General features: G+C 34.4%; 1 protein-coding gene across 2 annotated transcripts in view; it reads left to right on the forward strand.

Moving 5' to 3' along the window:
* The window catches only part of MDGA2 (MAM domain containing glycosylphosphatidylinositol anchor 2), an 837,636-nt gene that overhangs the window by 333,209 nt on the left and 483,100 nt on the right, over positions 1 to 21,327 (forward strand). The window contains exon 1 of one of the 2 annotated variants that reach the window (XM_023222650.1): positions 2,186 to 2,341. The exons of the other annotated variant lie outside the window; for it this stretch is intronic. The gene's annotated coding sequence lies outside the window, so the exon portion shown is untranslated. Of the gene's footprint in view, positions 1 to 2,185; positions 2,342 to 21,327 lie in introns of those variants that run through there. 2 annotated transcript variants of the gene reach the window in all.

Below are 21,327 nucleotides of genomic sequence, written 5' to 3' on the forward strand. Positions count from 1 at the left end.
TTACCTTCCTATTTATAGCATGTATGGGAAGTATATTTTATTATAAAGGGGGACAGGCTGAAGACCATCTTTGTTTCCTGTTGGGGCATTTCCAGATTGGATAAAATCAAAGGAGAGCCATCTGTTGAACATTTAGTATTCAGAACTGTAGAACTACTCCTGGCATCTGGTTTTGCCAAGTCTTAGCTAAAAATAAATATTAAATGGGGTTTGCTTCCTTGTTTTGTTGGTTTTGAACTCTCCTGGAAGAGGTAGTATATTCCCTAAGGAGAGAAGTGTGAGAAAAAAAATGTAGACATTTATTTTTCATTTTCATTCACAAAACATTTGGTTTGAATATTAAGATCAAATATGCCCAAACATTTCTACTTTCATTTCTATGTCTCTCCTGTAAGTTTTTTTAGAACTTGTTATTAAATAATGATTACCAATTCATTGATTTTATGTATGTCATAAACACACAGACACACACACACACACATTCTCTCACTCATATACAGACACCCGTCTGTAGTCTCATATTAAGTTGCAATTTTATGATAATATGATAAAAATGTTAAATTATACTATTTCGCCAGCTCTTGGGAAAGTATTTTTTTTTTGCATGTAACTCATCATCATTTAGATGCGAAAAAAGAAACAAAATTAAAACAGTTTTATATAGGTTAATAAATATTAATATTCTATCCACAGATATTAATTAATGAATATCTTCTTTCATGGAGCCAAGGGAGCAGTATACCAAAACCAAAACAAACAAGCAAACAAACAAAAAAACAAAACCAAGAAAATAACAACAGAGATTTGTTATATTTCTCTTTATTTAGAACCTACCCAATTACCAAACTCTATTTATGACTTATTGTTATTGGCCATCATACATCTTGTAAAAAATTTGAGAAACTCACATTCTTTAATAATAATCTTTATGGGACAACAAACTAGTGTTTAAGGGAAGAATCAACTATTTTAATAATTGGCTCCAAAACTTCACACCTAAACATGGAAGCCTCACCTTGAATAACCAGATGCTGGAAGCATACAATAATTAATGAAACAGCTGAGGGTGCTGTTATTACACCAAAACTGTTTGTGAATTCTGGAAGGGAGGTTTTAATACAAAGGAATGTCAATAGGCCCCACCCTAGCCAGTCTTTAACAACAGGATGAGAGGCAAAACATTTGTCCTGACAACATGGCATTGTGAAAAATATTTGACTTACACACATGCCAAAACTAAAGATTCTTTCCTATTTAGGAAATAAATTAATCTCTTCACCCTCAAAAGAAATGTTTTTGGTAAATGCCAAGGATAAAGAAGGCAGAAGGAAATTGTAAAGAAAATGAAGGAAACAATTGAGTAGTTGAGAGTGATTGTGTGGTTAAACAGTGATCAGCTGTTTTCACTCGGGGGCAAGAATGACAGTTCAGTTATTTCTAGATGTGCAGAGGTACACACTCTTTTCCAAGAGGCAAGATAAATCAGTGAGCCTTAAAGTAGTCGGTTCCATCGTTGAATTGAATAGTGAATAGCTTTGTTGGTTTTCAGGGACAAATGGCTATTTAATTCTGAATTAATGCATATTACCTTAACTGTTTTCTTTTTTAATGCATTTTAAAATGATAGAGCTCATATAATTGTGTATGTTTGAATACACAAGAAAAAAACACCTAGAGCACTAGGGAAAGCTTTAAGAAATCAATTAACAGAGCAATATGAAATTATAACTAACTAAATGAAAACTTTTTAAGGAGATAAATAACTTTCCTTTTGTATCTTCATGCCATTTTATTTAGATAATTAATGAAAATGGCATCTTTGTTCCTTCAGGTCTTCCTTTTTGTTAGAGAAACTATTTTTACTGTGGCAGTTAATTATGCTATATCAACTGAAGATAAAACTAAAAAGAAGCCATCGTGGAAACCATTAAGGGAAAAATGACAAAAATAATGGAAAAATGGAATGGCTGCCTATACATAAGACTGATAAGTGAAATGTAGTGACATGATACAAAGAACACAGACGCATATTTATGTTTGGTTCAAAGTTAGGCTTTTCACACTACTTTCTGTCCTCCTTTGAGCTGTGGGAGTATTCAGTTCATAATAGACTCACAGCATCTCATTACTACTTAGAACTTAGTTCACATTGCCTTCCTGATGTAATGCAATGCCCAGAATTCGATAATCATTCCTGGAAAAAAAAAAAAAAAAAAGAGAGAGATCACCATTCCTTTTAATAGCTTGAAACTGTACCAGAAGGATAAGTGGAAATAAGTCCTCAAAGCACCCTCAGCTGTTTCATTAATTATTGTGTGCCTCCAGCATCTGGTCATTCAAGGTGAGGCGTCCATGTTTAGGTGTGAAACCCTTGGGATCTGCCGCAGACTCACGGTAGTGCTGCCTGCTTCTCCCACTCTGTGGCTGACTCCCCTGACGTAGCATTCTGCCAGGCAAAGCTGCCTTTCCTTTCTCCCACTAGTGACTTCAGAAGGTATGGTTTTCCCTAATTTATCCCAAGTACGAAATGGGTTCTTTTCCTCTTTCCCCCCCCCAACACAGAACCTATCCTTTAAGTGTTTAAGGAAGCTTTCTTTGTTTAATAGAAGTACAACATGCAGAAGAATTTGCTGCTACTTTTTCAAGTGGCTTGTCAGCCTAAATCTAGGACAATTTATCTCCTCTAAGAATACCCTCAATTGAGCATCCATTCTCCAGACTGTAGGCCTACCTGAAAAACATTTCTCCATTTTCCCGGGTCAATATCTTCACAAGACTACACATTTTTTCTATGCTGTGCTGGAATTCTTCTTAGTAAAATATATAGCTGCATTTTCTACTCCTATCAGAGAAAGCTATCTACTGCTTCCACAGATACAAGAAAACAATATTCTGAAAGGACTACATTTTCCTAGGTCTAGGTTTTTAGGTGGAAGGTAGTAAAGAACATAAGAATGTGGGTTGTGAAATAAGAGATACTAAGGTTTGAATCTCAGCTCCACTATTCACTAGCTATGAAACTCTGTTTTCTCATCTGTAGAATGGGAATAATTATTGTTCATTTCATATAGAAATTGAAGAAGATATATATACACACATATTGTATATATGTTATATAAACATGCGTATATATGTTATATAAACATATATGTTTACACACACACACACACATATTTTGTGCTGGGCATAAATTTTCAGTAACTATTAGCAAGTTTAAATAAATAAAATCCCGATGTAGGAACTCACAGGCCTAGTTTATGAATTGAAATAAGCCAAGCTGGGCACAGTAGCTCATGCCTGTAATCCCAACAATTTGGGAAGTTAAGTCAGGCGGATCACTTGAGGTCAGGAATTTGAGACCAGCCTGGCCAATATGGTACACCTGTCTCTACTAAAAATACAAAAATTAGCCAGACCTGGTGGCGCTGGCCTGTAATCCCAGCTACTTGGGAGGCTGAGGCAGGAGAATTGCTTGAACCTGGGAGGCCAGAGGTTGCAGTGAGCTAAAATCAGACCACTGCACTCCAGCCTAGGCCACAGAGCGAGACTCTGTCTTGAAATAAAAGAAGAAGAAAGAAGCCACGTTCCGATTCTACTCACACCCTTTCCCGCAGAACCATGCTGCTGTTTTCTCCACTTTAGCCCTCTGTCTTTTGCAAATAGCTGCCCCCAAAATAACACAGATAACTGCACAAAAATATCTCAATTACTTCTAGGGAAAGTAAAGCGTGTAACACTTTTCTTCCAAGAAACATTAGAACTTACAGAGATCATTTTAAACTTTAAGATGGATTTGTCTTAGTCAAATATATATTATCAAAGAAAATATTATTTGCATTGAAGTAACTTCCTCTTTTCAGATTTTCTTAAACAACTGAGTGTATTTGTTTTATTTTTGCATTAAAAAACAAAACCTGGACTTAGAATTTACTCCAAATTAAGAACTTACGTACCAAAGAGCAGATATTTCTTACACTTTAAATAGTTTTCATTTTACACTTTACTGTCATCAGTGTTGAAAAGAGTGATCTAGGTTTAGTCACTTCACTCTATGACATATGTAAAATCGGCTTATTTGGCCACATGCCATTGCATCAAGAAGTCAAGAATCCTTGGATTTTGTTATGGCAAATACTGTTTCACTTGCATTTTCTTAAGAAATAGTTTCCTGGCTGGGCGCGGTGGCTCACGCCTGTAATCCCAGCACTTTGGGAGGCCGAGGCAGGCGGATCACGAGGTCAGGAGATCGAGACCATCCTGGCCAACACAGTGAAACCCCGTCTCTACTAAAAATACAAAGAAATTAGCCGGGCGTAGTGGCGGGCACCTGTAGTCCCAGCTACTCGGGAGGCTGAGGCAGGAGAATGGCGTGAACCTGGGGGGTGGAGCTTGCAGTGAGCTGAGATCGCGCCACTGTACTCCAGCCTGGGCGACAGAGCGAGACTCTGTCTCAAAAAAAAATAAAAATAAAAATAAATAAGAAATAGTTTCCCAACCAACACTATTATGTGAAATTCAACTGTTTCTTTGCATGTTACTAACTGCAATGTTCCTTGAAAGGACTGTTTAGAGTACGATCAATGTGGAGGGAAATGTAAGTTAGCTTATGGAAATGTAAGTTAGCCACATTACAAGATAGCAGACAAAACTGAATGCAGTTTCTTACGTAGAAAGCAACAAGCTGCCGTTAAAATGTGAAGATAAGGCCTCCATTGAGAATGAAATTATAGGAAATTAAATATAGAGGGTGGGATTAATCATCAGTACAAGCAACCCACCTGATTCAATATTCTCTAAATGTTGGGTCTAAAATCACAGAAACAGCATAACAAAGCGGAATGAATTTTATGACATTGGATCTTGAGTGTTTGAATATATAATATGACTGAAACTTAATTCTAACTCTGAGATAAACAAATTTCATTTAAAATTTCAATTATAATAAACGTGTAGTGATTGCCTGGTCTGAGAATGAGTTGAAAACAGAGTCCAGATTTATGAGAAAAGAGAACCTTAGTTGACATCTGCCATGCTATTGCATTAAGAAATGGCAGCAAACTCTTTACTGATGCTCCTGTTACTCTGTCTCATAAAAGGCTACATTCACAAACCCTAAGAGGTCAGTAAGAATTTTTTATAAGACAATTTTGAAATGAATTGTTGGTTGGGTTTTGGCACTAACAAGTGACAGTGCCACCAGTATCAGAGACCCATCTGGAAATTATATCTCTGTGATTGAGATAGATTCTCCAGAGTAGGATGACTAGATGGCAATCGTTATTGATGTCTTCTATATCATTACCCTGGATCCTGAAATTATGAGTAAAAATTAGTATTTTGGCGATTTTTTATTTTTCATTTTGGTTTACTGACTGGGAAAGGCCACAGTGATAAAGGATGTTTGGTTTGTTTGGCACTTCTATTTCTCATTATAAATTGACAAGTAGGAATTCTATTAATAAGTTGGTTTATGCATTGATGTTTTGAGAGTTTAGCTAGCCAGAATCATTCCAATTGAGTATATCCTGCTGTGATTTCTGGTTGTGCTGACAAAATTAAATGATTACCTGTGAAACTGAGGACCCCTAAATTATGATTATCAAGATTGTCTCTGGAAGGCCTCTCCGAATAGCCAGCCAACAGCACCGCAATACTATTTTTTCTTTTTTCTTCTAATGGTAACATGAGTCTAAGATCAAAAGCAATTTCTTACTCATATATCTATCTTTAGAGCATACATATTTGATAAATTTTATTATTATTTTTTGAGACTATGTAAGTCTCAATTTGTTGAAAATTCAGAATAGGACTGGCATTACTAGGGAAAACACCTGTGTGGATACAAACTTGTGATTATATAATGTATATATACATATGCTTATGTAAATGTAAGCCACAGAATCATGCTTTCTGTTATGAAATTTGTAAGGTGTGTGTCTTAGTCTGTTTGTGTTGCTATACAGGAATCCCTAAGGCTCTGTAATTCAGAAAGTAAAGAGGTTTATTTGGCTCATTGTTCTGCAAGCTGTACAAGAAACATGGTGCCATCAATTGCATCTGGTGAGGGCTTCAGGCTGTTTCCACTCATGGTGAAAGAAGAAGGGGAGCCAGCATGTGCAGTGATCTTAAGGTGAGAGAGGAAGCAAGAGAAAGTTGGAGGTGATGCCTGGTTCTCTTTATTATAACAACCAGATTTCACAAGCACACAGAGCAAGAACTCACTCATTACCTCCAGGGAGACACCAAGTCATTCATGAGGGAATCTGCCCCCATGACCCAAACACGTCCCACTAGATCTCACTGAGCAATACCACCACACTGGTGATTAAATTCCAACTTGAGATTTGGAGGGGTCAAACCAACCATATCCAAACTGTAGCAGTATAATTTACAGAATACTATTTTTAAACTTTTATTAATTATATTCTCTTTTCTTGAGAAACATAAAATCTCTTTTTTGTATTATTTGTAATTGCAAACAAAAAAATTAATATTAAACTAAGCTATGCAAAAAATAGTGTTTCATTTTCTAAATACTAATGCCAGTTCCCTCATTCTTTTATACCCCTAAATATGACACACACACCCTTGGACTTTGAAGAGTAAATGATTATAAATGAACATATGATAGTCCATTTTAAATAGAGTCCCTGTAAAAGATACAAATTTATTATTAGTGATTCATTTCAATCAGTATAACATATACAGATTTTTTTCTTTCTAAATACTTAATAGGCCCATAGAAAATTTCAAAATGAACATCTCCTAATGAAGGTAATGGCTAATTGTACTGTGATAAATTACAATTTTGTGAGCCAGTTAGAAAGGACCGTACATCATATGAACAACAATATGTATCCTTAATGTTGCTTAACGCCAAGTTTTGGGAGTGAAAATATTCGCTACTGGGTTTGACATACTTGCAAATATTTCAGAGTTGAAGAGATGAATCATAATATCTCATAACTCAAAAACATGCCTTTTGAATTACAGTGCTTCTGTGAAATAGCCTTATTTGAATCTATAGATAACTTTTATTTCCAAAGAAAGAAATTGTTGTGTTGTGAGTAGAATGTTGAAGTGTGCATGGACCTATGACTACATCTTCACAGAATTCTTAACTTGATGGATTGACTAAAGTGGCTACCACTGTTCACCAACCTACTTGAACAACTATTTTCCTAGAAGTGCTTATTTATGTATTATGTGAACTCTGCCTTTGGTTATAAATCCGAACATACAGCTGGGTTGATAATATGCCTTTTAAAAGAGACTAATATTCACATCTCTCAAAAATAAACATCTGTCTATATATTTCATATGTATATATGAGGATATTATAGCCCATGATACTAGCAAGATATGTAGTCTATCCAGATAGACCTCTTGTGTTTTTAGCATCATGTTTCTTCTCTCCAATGGCATAATAGAGTTCCCCAGAAGCTACATATTTAATATATCCTATCTAGACAGTAAAATGATTTCCATAAACATGACAAGCTGTTTAAAGCAGACCATATCAAATACAATGAAATCTCATTCGCTGTAATCCTCGTGACCTAGTTTGATGGCATGCTAATTAAAAAGAACAAATACACAATTAGGATATAACAGCTATTGAAAACCAGGCTTGTCTCACCTAGATGAGCTGAAAGAATAGAGTAAATATACAGATTATTTTTAGATACTTTCAGAAAAAAATCGCTGTCCTGCACCATACAATTATTTAAAAACTCTCAAAGGGAAAATCAGACTAGGTAGTAGCAACTACATTGCGGTGTTCTGGTATGCGTGTAATTCAAGGCAACGTATCATAGGAAACAAGATATTTTCAAAATCAGGGGTATTTATAGACTAGCTTACGCTAAACCAAGTGGGCAATACAGGTGTGACATGTTTTTTTTCTTGATGTTTCCTCTAATATAAACATACATTAATGTACACAGTCTGATCGTGTGATATTGAATATTGTATAATTCTAAATGCTTAATATCATATCATACATTATGAAATTAAGGGTAAAAATTATTAATAGCTATCATTTGAGCAACTTGTTCCCCTGTTTTCTTTTTATTATCTCTTTCTCCTGCTTTATCAAATGTCTGATTTCTTTTGATTTTATTTTTACAGCTCTATTTCTAAAAAACATTGCTGTGCTGTCAGTCTCTAGTAGTATTTATATCTGAGAAATTTTAAAGTGCCTCTCCTCTTTCTCATTCGTTACTTTATATCTACATTTTTCTATTTTTTTCTCTTTTAATTCAATTGACACAAAAGCCTTGTTGTTCTTGCCATATTAGTCAGATAGATGGGAGCTTTAATTCATAAACAGATTTGTATCAACATTTCTCAGAAAGAAGAATAGCCAATAAGGCAAGTTGGTGCCCACTTTTCTCTTAATCCTAGGCCTTTGATCTGTCAGTGGCACCCACATCACCTCTTGCAGCTGTGCTGTTACTGAAGCTGTCATTGTCTACAAACAATTTTGAACATAGAGAATTTTTAACATACTTACAGATTTTACCTTACTTGAATTTATTACTTTATGTCATTGGTAATTTCTATGAGAAACTGAGTAAAGAATTCAATTTATATAAAAACAGTATCACTATAATTTAATGTAAATTACATTTATAGTTAGTATTAGGGTTGGAATGTAAGTGGAATCAGATTTGAAAAGATAACTAATGAATATTTGTAGTTTTGTTGTTGGCAAGATGTAACAATGTCCAAGAAGGCAGGTACAGATACAGATTTATGTTTTGCACATTGGCATGAATGTGAAAAGGAGAAATGGAAGAATGGTAGTCATTCATTCAACAGATATTTATCAAGCATACATTGAACACATACTACAACGAGCACTGTGTTGCATACTGTGGAAAAAATGATGAACAAATCAAAAAAGGTCCCTGAACTCATTTACACTCGAGAAACTAAATAAGTAAATAAAAAATAAATAAATAAATGTAATAACTACATTTTTTGAGTACTATTAAAGAAGCATACCATGTGATATGTTGGAGATCTTGAGGGGGCCTACTTTTCTTTGAGGGAGGTGAAATTTAAGCTGAGATCTTACTGCATTATTAATGTAAAAGCTCTTTCCTCAAACTCTAAGATTCTAAGACTCTAAATAATTAATCTAATGTAGTGACTCAAAGTGGGTACTTTAACCAAAATAATTTGTAGTTACATACTAATGCAACTTACTAGTTCTGTGATCTAGGGCAAGTTACTTATACTTCATAAAATAAGAAAAATAATGCCAACTTCAAATAATTATTAGGAGGATGCAATTATTTCTTCCTCTTAAACATATCTTCTTTATTCTATTTTCTCCTTAATGCCAATCTCCATTTCTTTCTTTCTCAGCTAAATTCTTGAGATGGCTGTGTACTTGCTGAGGCTAATCTCTCATTTCATTCTTCCTCAAAATTACTAGAGTCTCCCCCGTGCCCTGCCTCCTATCACTCTGTCCACCAAAGTTTTGTTGAGGTCGGTAATGACTTGTGTGTTCTTAAAGGTAAAGATACATGAAGTCTACAAGACATATCCTAAATGTTGATATTTACAATTCCTGACCTTTTCCTGAGCCTCCAACCTTCCACTCCTACACTTTTTCTTATATGAGTTAGTGGCAGCTCCGTCACTCCATTCAGGTAAAAAACTTAAAGTCATTGTCAAATTCTTTCCAGGGCTTCACACTCAGAAAAGTTCTGTGCTTGGTTTATTGCTCCACTATCACTGTATTGAAATTCCTAAATTTGTATTGAAATTTGAACAAGGGATCCTACATCATTTTTATTTTTTCACTAGGACCCACAAATGTAGCTCTCCTGCTCATCTCTCTCTTATACCCTACATTTCAGTCCTGAAATCCACTATCTTTCTCCTGAGTTAAACTGAAAGCATCCTAACTGGCCTTCCTGCTTCAAATTTTGTCTCTCTTTAGTGTATTTTCAACACAACAGCCAGAGTGATCCTGTATGTATGTATATATAATACATCTGTGTGCATGTGTATGTATAACATATACTTGTAATCTGACACAAATACAATACATACATACATACACACCTATATGTATTTATGTAGGATTGCATTATTTCATTGTTTAAAATCATCTGATGATTTTAAACATGATGACTTTCTACCTTACTCAGTGTAAACACAGAGATCAAAAGCCCTACACAATCTGATCTCTTGTAGCAGTTGACCCGTGACTGTCCCCTCAGGCTGCATGATTCTAGGAGCTCCATCTCAGGATCCCTCCCTCTCAGTATCTTTGCATTATTGCTTCTGCCACTTGGAAGGCTTTTCGCCTACATATCCATATGGCTCATTCCCTCGTCTACATCAAGGTTTTGCTCCAATATCTTCTTTTCAGGAAAGTATTCCCTGACCCAGTCTATTTAAAATTGCAATCCCTCAACCTCCGGAAATCTTTTTTTTTTTTTTTTTTTTTTAACCATATACATTTTTTTTTCTATGAAGTACTGATCACCAAATAATGTTGCTTACATTTTATTTAAGTTGTGTCTGTCTTGGCTACTACAATATAGGAATTACAAAGGCAGGAATTCTGTTTCCTTTTTCACTGCTGAACCTCATCATTCTAAAGAGTAAGGGGCTAGCACTTAGTAGGTATTCAGTAATAGCTTTAAATTAATGAAATTAAATAAGGAAATATACATAAAGTGCATGCTGTTTGATTCATGGAAAGTCTGCAACAAATAATAATTTTACTACTATCTTACAAACCACCCAATTTCAAAGCTACACCAGATTATCTCAGCAATTATACAATTCACATTCCCGTTGTTTTATCTGGAAAGCCAAAGCTGAAAGATTTTAAGTGCTAATTCAATAGATACTTCCCATTCAGTGTAAAGACAGATCTGATCTGAACCTCCACCTCAGGGATCCTTCCACCACATTAGATAAACTTTCTGAGTAGTCACAGTTCCTTGTATTTTGTTCTATTTGAATTATCAGTCATGCCACAGCCTGCATCTTCACAATATTGAAAATCTGGCCAGACAGATACCAATAACATCTTTACTTTGCTTACAGAATTGTCCGGAAAAGATTAACAACTCACATAACCTAATTTTCATTTGTGTATATAACTTGAAATAATTAAAGATATTAAGAGCAATGTGTTTCAATAAAAATTTAGACATAAACAATATTTATTCACTACATGTGGTTTAAAGACATTATCCCACTAATGATCTGAACAATCCTTTGGATGTATTATAAACCCCTGTTACAACTGAGAAAACTGATGCTTCCAGAGATTCAGGGACTTGCCTGTGATTGTACAAGTAGTAAATAAAGTATCAACTAAAAGCTATGCTGACTCACTCCAGAAACTTACTTTTAAAGAAATAACACCACACAAAATAGACTTGATCCACTGAAAATGCAAATTTCCTACAAAAAGTAGTTTTAAAAATGAATGTATAATTGTATTTCATTATGGTGAGTCAAAATCACAAGACATAAGGTTTGAAAACAGGTCTGATATATCTCAATTCTAGATATATTTTTTTAATTTTTGCTTTTTCTGTACTAAGTCTGTGCTGTAGAGCACCACAAAAAAGCCAAGAAGGTTTTTTGCTTCGTTTTTATATGTCATTTCAAGATTTCAAATAGTTCTAGATACCACCTTTTGAGTGTGATGAGTCATAATTCTATTATACTTATTTTTAGTTTGTCGTTATCATATCTGTTGAGAGCTGTACTTCCTCCAAATTCTGAATGCCAACATTTTCCTAGAGGAAATATCTGAACCATATTTATAATATATAGGGATCCAGAAATATTATTATTTATCACTTGAAACTGAGAAATCATTTTAAATAAAAACTACACTACAAATACATATTTTTAAATGTAGGCTTAGAGTAATTTTGTTTCTCATCTGTCAAGTCAAAATAGAATTTAATATTAACACATATTATTTTTTAAAATAGATTTGGAATCATTTTTATCTGTGAAATTACCTTCCTAGTTTGTTAAATGATGACATAAATTTGTGTGAGTATGAAGGTTGAGGGTGGAAATTGGGAGAAACGAAGGAGAAAGACTTATTTATGTTGTGTGGCCTATTATTGATAGTGGAACTGTGATTAAATTTATAACTTTAAAAATATTTCTGTCTTATATTACTAACAACAAATAATATTTTGAAACAAATAAAAATTGATCATTTGGAATATAGTGATCAAGACTTCATAGCCGAAATAAAGATTTTTGATATTTTTGGTAATTTGAGATAAAATATTAATCTTACGTTGTTAATCTACTGTGGCTACATATTAGAATGTAACTGCATTCAAAATAATTTGAAACATTGATTTTATACTATTGTGACAGTTTGTGGAAAAATCATCACACACCAGTAAGATTGGCTATTATTAAAAAGACAGGCCGGGCGTGGTGGCTCAAGCCTGTAATCCCAGCACTTTGGGAGGCCGAGACGGGCGGATGACGAGGTCAGGAAATCGAGACCATCCTGGCTAACACAGTGAAACCCCGTCTCTACTAAGAAATACAAAAAAACTAGCCGGGCGAGGTGGTGGGCGCCTGTAGTCCCAGCTACTCGGGAGGCTGAGGCAGGAGACTGGTGTAAACCCGGGAGGCAGAGCTTGCAATGAGCTGAGATCCGGCCACTGCACCCCAGCCTGGGCGACAGAGCAAGACTCCGCCTCAAAAAAGAAAAAAAAGACAAAAAATGACAGAGATCGGTGAGGCTATAAAGAAAAGGAAACACTTTTACATTGTTGGTGGGAAATGTAAATTAGTACAGCCTCTATGAAAAACAGTATGGAGGTTTCTCAAATAACTGAAAATAGAACTACCATTTAACCCAGCAATCCCACTAGTGGTTATATATGCAGAGGAAATCATTATATCAAAAAGTTACCTGCATTTGGTTTGTTTATCGCAGCACTATTCACAGTGGCAAAGATGGAATCAACCTAAATTCCCATCAACAGATGACTGGATAAAGAAAATGTGGCATGGAGATACAATAGAATACTATTCACCTTTCAAAATAATCAAATCATGTCTTTTGCAGCAACATGGATGGAACTAGAGGCTATTATCTTAAGTGAAACAGCTCAGAAACAGTACCACATGTTCTCACTTATTAGTGGGATCCAAATAATGTGTACACATGGACATAGAGCTTAAAATAATAGTTATTGGAAACTCAAATGGGAGGAGGTTGGGAGGGGGCGAGGGCTTAGAAATCACTTAATGAGTACAATGTGCACGATTTTGGTGATGGTTACATTAAAAGCCCAGACTTCACCGTTAGCAATATACTCATGTAACAAAACTGCACTTGTACCCCTTAAATTTTACAAATTAAAAAAATTGTTATTTAATTTTTATTTTAAAATATAAAACTAGAATTCTTTTCTGAAAGATGTTTTACATTAACAGTGGGCTAACTTAGTGTTTAGTTTTGAATTTTTTAAAGGACTTTACATCTTTTTCTTTTAATAGGACTTGATGATAACCGAAGTTCCCTCTCAGCTGCATAGGCAGACATGCGCTGTTCTTTTTTTCTGATAGGGTTATAGTTTTGTGTATGAACTCAAATTGGCTGTTTAATTTTTTCTGGTTGCCATTGTTTTAATGTTGTTTGGATTCAACAGCATGTCTGAATTCTGCCAATGTTGTGCTGACATGCTGTCGCCAAAAGTGACTGGAGTAAGGCCAGTGTGGTCACTTGGCTAGTTTCTAAATGCAAACCAGTCGCTGGTTAACAGAATTTGAGAGCTTGAGGGAAACTTCAAAAATGGCTGTCTTTCAGCTTTCCAGCTGAGAAAGCTGAGACAATGAATATGATCACCTTTTATGGAATTAGAGAGTTACAGAAGTTTAGATTCGATCCAGGACTTAATGGGATAAAAGTTAACAGTTCGTGTAGTGAAACTCCATATTATTATTTTGTGTGCATAGACATATCCTAAATAACTTTGCAAGTTTTTATTATGACTGGACATGAGAATAACTGGATATAATTTCCTATTCTTCCATTTTTCTGTATCCTTGGTTAAATTCTTTGACTTTTTTATGCCAAAATGTTCGTACATGCTAAATGAGAGTTGTTTTATTTGATTTCCTTTTAGAAAAACATGCAAGTGGTCAATTATTAAAAAGGGCTATTTTTGAAATGTTTGAGATTTAGAAATGAAAATTCACTAATACATAAATTTAATCACTGACAGCAAAGGTGTCCCTGATCTAGTTAAACTAATAAGTGAGTGCAAAATAAGGCAATTGGTCTTTATTAATCCTATTATATAATCTAATAAGCTTCTCTTTCCTTTAGTCCTGATAGGCTAATTTGGAAGCAAAAACCAAGCAATGCTAAGTAGCTTTCCAGACAAGTATTAAAACAACCAGGAAGAATATCAAGTTATTTGAGAAAAAGAGAGGAAATATGTCTGCATGAAATATGATATGAAACAGTGGGAGAGTCAGTAAAGAATCTGTGTCAACAGAAGCATTGTGAAAGGAACTTTTTCAGATGTCTATGTTTATAAGCGAAACTACACATAGATTAAAATACTAGTTTCTATAGCATAAATTTTATTTGAGTACCTTCTTATTGGCATAATGACATGTATAGTAATTTTTGTGTTGGTTTTTCTTTCTTGCTTCACATCAAAGTGCTCAAGGCTAAATACAAGAAATTATATTTTTCTTTCTAATCTTGGCATTTGATTGAAGAATTATATCACCTACCATTTTATAAAAAGGTATTTTGTCATAAAAGTATGTTTCCCCCTAATGTTGGAAGTAGTGTTGTTTTTCAATATTTTACGAGGAGTTTATGTATGTTTATGTAGATATATGTATTTATCTTTAAACTTAACTTTTCATTGATCTCTAATAAAATTCTTAATGGAATGGTACAGCAATTTACAAAACTTTCATTATAAAAATTTTCTGGTTTAGGAAATCTAAGAAGAATTGGATTTTTAAACACTGATAAAAACAGTCAACTCAGTCTGAATTTCATTAATAGTGTCCAGGTTCTACGGCTCTAGACATCACAGAAACACAGAGATAACACAGTCTATTAATGTCTAATTTTTTTCATAGAAACTACCTTTTGACTTGATTGAAACAACAAATTGTGTTTGTATATCTAAATTGATAGACAAAGGATCTGAAAAATATTATGGAATGTAACTGTTTAAATTGATTCTTCATTTTACTCATATGTATTTCAGCTGTCAAAAAGGAAATGGCCTCTGTGGTTCTTTGAGAAACCATTTGCATAGGTTTTTGAGCCTAAGTATCTCATATCTTTGATTTCTTTTTTTGGTGACTGCAGAAAGATGAGAATCATTATGATATAGCTTTACTGTAATATTTAATGTAGTATACTACCTAATGTCATGATTGAAATTGACTTGGGAATACAAGTTATACTGGTTAGGCTCATCAGAGATACAGAAATATCCTCTGTACATTTAAACCTCTCTTTTCAAAGACACAGTTTAATTTCACTATCAGAGTTCTGCTTTCCTGGCTTAAAATGTACCAAATATGTTTGTAGATTATTTCCTTTAATGGTGCATTGAATTATGAGCCATGTCATATAAATACTGTTTGAAATATATGTCCTTCTTTCTCTGCATTTCTTTGTATATCCCAGTTATTCAAAGCACAGACACATAGCACAAACTATGGAATTTGATATCTCAAGTAGAAATTTTGATATAGATTAATATATCTAAAATATATAAAGGAATAATAATAATTCTTGAAATGTGTGTCAGCTTTAGATCTAGGTATGTACAAATAAATAAAATTGACATACAAAATACCTGATATAAATTAAAACTTATATTAAGTAGTTCACTCATAAAAATTAGAGAAATGTAATCTTTAAAATTGACATTTGTGAAATATACATATAGGTGTAGATACAAATGATTCTGCAGTTCTTCCTTTTAAATTGTTATGCCTTAATATTTCCAGCCCAAGTGGTTTCCCTGCAGCTATTTCAAGAAAAATAAACATCAGTTCGAATATTATTAAAACATCTGATTGATTCATTGAAATTATTTGCTTTCTTTCTCTCTTTCTAAATATAGAGGATTTTCCCCCCACTTTCTACTTTATGATTTGGGCTAAATTTTAAAGTTGAAGTCTAAAGGTGTGGCTTTGCGTAAATCACTTAATTTTTTTTTAGTTTTCTCATTATAAAATGATTGCTAGATTACCCAGAGTTCTGTGATTATTGATTTTTATATGTATTTTTCACTATCCCTTCATGTCAAATTGTATATATTAACTAGCAATAATTAGTTCACTATAGTTAACACCTGGCATTTTTATTATAAAATTTTGAGACTTTCCAAGTATTCATGATATATAGTTTTAAAAAATTTCTTGGAGAGCAGAAGATAAAGAAAAAAAGAATGCATTAAATGATCATAGACAGCTTTACTTTTGTTTCTGGAAGAAAATAAACCACATTTGAATCTTACAGAAAAGTTGTGTGCTCATTAGTGGGAAGTGAGAAGCTTTTGAAGAATATCAACTTCGAGAAACTCAGGCAGAAGCACCTATTTTTCTATGCTAGGAACTACTGAAGTTCACTTGGGCCCTCCCTATTAGAGTGACACCCTCTCATATTCTTTTCTTTTCTTTCTTTTATTTTCTTCACTTCCCTTTCTTCCTTTTTTCTTTTTTTCTTTCTTTTTACAAATAAGACATGTTTAAGAAATAAATGTCTAGTCTAACAAACTAAGCTACATTGTTTGTCTTTAGATAGTTCTTCAACATAATAGAGACTACAGGCTGAGCATGGTGGCTTACTTTGAGGGGCCAAGGCAGGAAGATCACTTGAGGCCAGGAGTTCAAGACCAACCTGGGCAACATGGTGAAACCCCATCTCTAATTATATATATATATTTGAATTTCCCCCTAGTTTATAACAAATGCATTGTTTTAAAATATGAATTAGCTTTATGCGCTTTCACATATATGGCATTTATTAAGCAATTAAGATTAAAAGCAAGAACTAATTAAAATTTTTGTGACTCATTCTCTATTTACTGTATCCACAATGTGAGAGTAGCCAAATGTTGCTATGATTATCATCTTTTTTATTTGGGGATGCGATGCCTTCCAAAACGCTTATATTCTCCACAATCTTAATTGACTTATTGGGCAGCAGGTCCTAAAAAGAATCCACAACTTATATTTTAAAATCACTCAGTTTGCTTGCTTGTCTTCATTGTCACATATTTACAATGTGAATTTCCTTCAGTGAAAGGCTTTTTCTCTGAAGGTTGTTGGTTAGCTCTCACATTAGATACCTGGAAAAGTAAAAACAGAAATAAATTTTAAAAAATCGAAACAGTTGGATATGTACACAGGGACACAGTTCTTTCAGACAGACTTACAAATTCACACTTGCCAATTAGTTCCAAGAGTACAGGCTGTGAGCATGTGCAGTGTGAATGAAGTTTCTTCCAAGAATGCATAAAATGTGCAAATTGTAAAAATAGGCTTGTATTACTTAGGATCTTTAAATGCAGCATGATATTAGCTTAAATTTTTGTTGTATGCCCTGAAAGAAGAGCAATAGATTCTTCAATATGTAGTTTTCTTCTCCTGAACACTTCTTTTCTGTACTTGCCCCAACTGTTTCTTAAAGTTTCCCTGAGTTAGTGGAAATACAGGATTTCATAGCAGTTGACAAATACTGTGTGGAGAAAATCTTTCCCTTTCTGTTTCTTCAGGAATTTGTGTCTAAATCCACATTTGTCTTCCAGTGATTTAGTTTATCCCCCTCTGCCCAATATGGAGTGTTCAGACCATAAAATTACGTGATGTCAAGTGATGGTTAAAAAATCACCTCAATCTTTTGATCATGAAGGCGCTTCAGAAAGAGAGTGACTTTGTTAAGATTATCATGGGAAGAACAGTGTTTCTGTTTGTTTTTCACAAACACAATGTGTAATAGTACATTACTCGACATTACACAAACAAAATGTGTAAGGGTACTTTCCTCTATGTAATTCAGCAATTGTAGGCAGGAAAACTTTGTCATTAAGAGTGAGACACTTTCAGATTCCTGTAATTTGCATTCTAGCTTCCAACTTTTCCTTAATATGTGAACTCTTGGTATTCGCTTACTTTCTCTAAGCTTTAGGATTCTTCTGAAATGATGAGACACAGTATCCCAGCTTGTTGAACTTTAAATGAGTAACTTTATGCGAAACACATAACAAAGAGCCCGGTATATTTAAAATTATGGAAATACACACATATAAATGTTTGTACTATATATGCATAACATGTGTGTATGTTAAATTTATAATTTGTGTAGTAATTTATATTATACATTGTGAATAAATCATGATGAGAAACAATTCTAAGAGCCAGAAAGAGGAAATAAACTGTTATTTCTGGAAGACAAGTGCAATAATCTGGTCTTGCTTTCCATTAGGATTTATCAGTTGGCAATAAGGATTTATTCATGTCTCCACCTGCCGAAATCCTTGCAATAAGGCAGTGGGAAATGGAAGCCCAGCAAGCCTTCTTGTTGTGGAGAATCAGATGATATCCTTGTTTCTTACACTCATATAGTCCGGAATTTATACAATTTAATGTCAAAGACAAGACTGTTATATATAAAGGCACACAAACGAGCTGGATATTTCCCATTGGTGCTTCCATACTCACCCTTTAACCCCGTCTACCTGGTTTTGTTCCCTGACAGGCTAACTCAGCTGAGCTCTCATTGGATTAGGCCAATGGAACAAAGGGAAAAGAGATTGATTTCTCGGAGGAGAAGAGGTTAAGGGGTTTATTCCTCTAACTTCCTCTTTTAGGGAGCCACAGTTTGTCAATAGCTATATTCCTCTGTCCAAATAATGGCTCCTGCCTGGAGACCCTCATCAGCTAAAGGTCTGGCCAGATCCAGACTTCTTATCTGTTCAGGCCCAGGTGGGGAAGTGGCTTCTAGCCTTCCCTAGTTCCAGAGTCTTTCATACTCCTCGCTGTTTCTCTGAACTCCATCCTCTCCTTGGTAAGCAGCCTCTTCATTAATATCTCTTCAATCACGATTTTGAGTGTGCTATCTGATACCTGATAGGACTTTGACTGATGAAAAAGCGTCAATGAAATAGAATTAATGATTTCTCTGTAGAGAGGAAGGAACAATAGATTATTTAACTCCAGGGATCAATAGCAATTAATGTCTCTATTTCTAAAGCCAAGACAAGCCGTAACCAATTTGCTTGAATTTCTCTCTGTGTGTGATTAAGAGTTTATAAAAATGATACAATTGCGTGTGTGTGTGTGTGTGCGCGCTATCTTACTGGCTTAAGGGTAGAGTGATGACGTGACTTGCATTTTAGAATGACTGGGGCAACAGCATAAAGGAGAGTGACTTGAGAAGGAATAAAACTGAAGGCAGAAACATTCATTTGGAGACCTTTGTAATTTAGATAAGAGGTGAAAGTAACTTTAACTAGATCAGTAGGAGGAAAGTCGTACTAGAGAGGAATAATTGGAAAGCTATTTGAGGGGTACTATAGTAAAATGCTTAAGAATCCTCAGATTCTTACTCCCTTTGTGATGCTGGGCAAGTTATTTAACCTTTCTGAGTCTCATTCTTCATCTCTTCAAAGTCGGGAGAATAGTACCCATCTCATAGAGTGTTTGTTTGGATTAAATTAGTATGAGTAAAGTGCATAGAATAGTTCTTGGCACATTTTAAACATAATACATATTTTGAATCCTATTAGCAGTATATTTATGGATGTGGAAAGATGTGGGCAGAGAGAACACGTCTAGGATGACTTGCAGATATAGGATGTGACAGTGTGTGATTTTTTTGGTACCATTTACTGAAGTAGGTAATTTAGTAGGAAGTTCAGATCTTCACGTGTTTCTCTTAATTCCATGCACATTTTTCCCTCAAATTCACACTGCTGTCATCTTAGATTAATGTCTAATATTGTCATCCTCAACATGCTCAAATAAGCCCCCTTGCTTGGAATCTCAAGTGAATTCTGGGCATCTTCCACTATAACTATCTTAATTTGGTCCCATTATCCCTAGTAGAGTCCTCCATAATGATCCAATGCATCTTTCTTTCAGTTCATCCTACCCAAAGTGGCCTCTCTATAATGTTATCTAAAACCATCTGTGGCTCTCTGGTATTTCCAGAATAATCTACAATTCAAAGTTCTTGCTCATTTGGCCCATCTATTATATATTGCTTTATTTCTTCACTGTACTCCATTATCAGATATTTCTGAGCCTTGTTAAAGCTTATTCCCTATACCTGACATATATACTTCTCTCCTGCACATGCCTAATAAGCTTCTAATCATCTTGCAAAGCTCAGTTCAATTTTTGACTCCTTCATGCTGTCTTAATTGTGTTCTATCAATCCCTCATGTCCTCATGTCATGTTAAGTGATGATCTATTATAGTACTTTTCAAAGTATTTTTGTATTAAAAAAGAGATCCTCAGATTATATTGTGAATGTCATTAATGCAGCTCCTTATGAACCCTAACCCAAGAGATTCTGATCCATTAGGTCTGCAGGTTTTAATGCAGAAGCTTATTTTCTGACAATCAATAGTCAAAGAGAAAAGGATTGACACTACTTGTCTACATGCCTATGGCATCTCATCTTGTTATGAAGTTACTATTCCCTCACAATTGTGATATCTCCCATGGGATAAGTGGATGGATGCAATCATGCCCATTGCATTTGATACATGACTTCAATGTTGCTGAATTTTCTATTTCAGTTTCATAGTTTAGTTGAGAGATCAGTCAGATATTGAATATCCAACCAAAACTATCAGAATATGCCACCTTTCATACCCATATCTTCAATGCTATTTCCCACTTCTCTATTACACTCTAGTTCTAGTTGTTTTTCTCTTTCTCCTACGCTTATCAACTTTTACTCCTAAAGTTGTGTTACAACACAATAATCATGCCCTGTTTTTTACTTTTATTATAGCACCATTCTTCTACTTTTTATTCAGATATATGGGCCTATTGTCCCTTGATCAATCTTTCCCCATTTCGCTATATCATATATGGAGCCTACAGCTTTTTGATTTAATTACTCTGAAAACTGCCTCCTCTCTTTCTCTCTCTCTCTCTCTCTCTCTCTGTGTGTGTGTATACAATACTGAATCACAACATTTACAACACTCTTTTCTGTTTTAACGAGGGTGAGATAATCACTAATAGAAATCAAGAAAACCTCTTGCATGTTTAAATTTTAAAACCATTTATAAAAGATA

This window comes from Piliocolobus tephrosceles, chromosome 6 (assembly GCF_002776525.5).
Source record: "Piliocolobus tephrosceles isolate RC106 chromosome 6, ASM277652v3, whole genome shotgun sequence".
NCBI lineage: Eukaryota > Metazoa > Chordata > Mammalia > Primates > Cercopithecidae > Piliocolobus > Piliocolobus tephrosceles.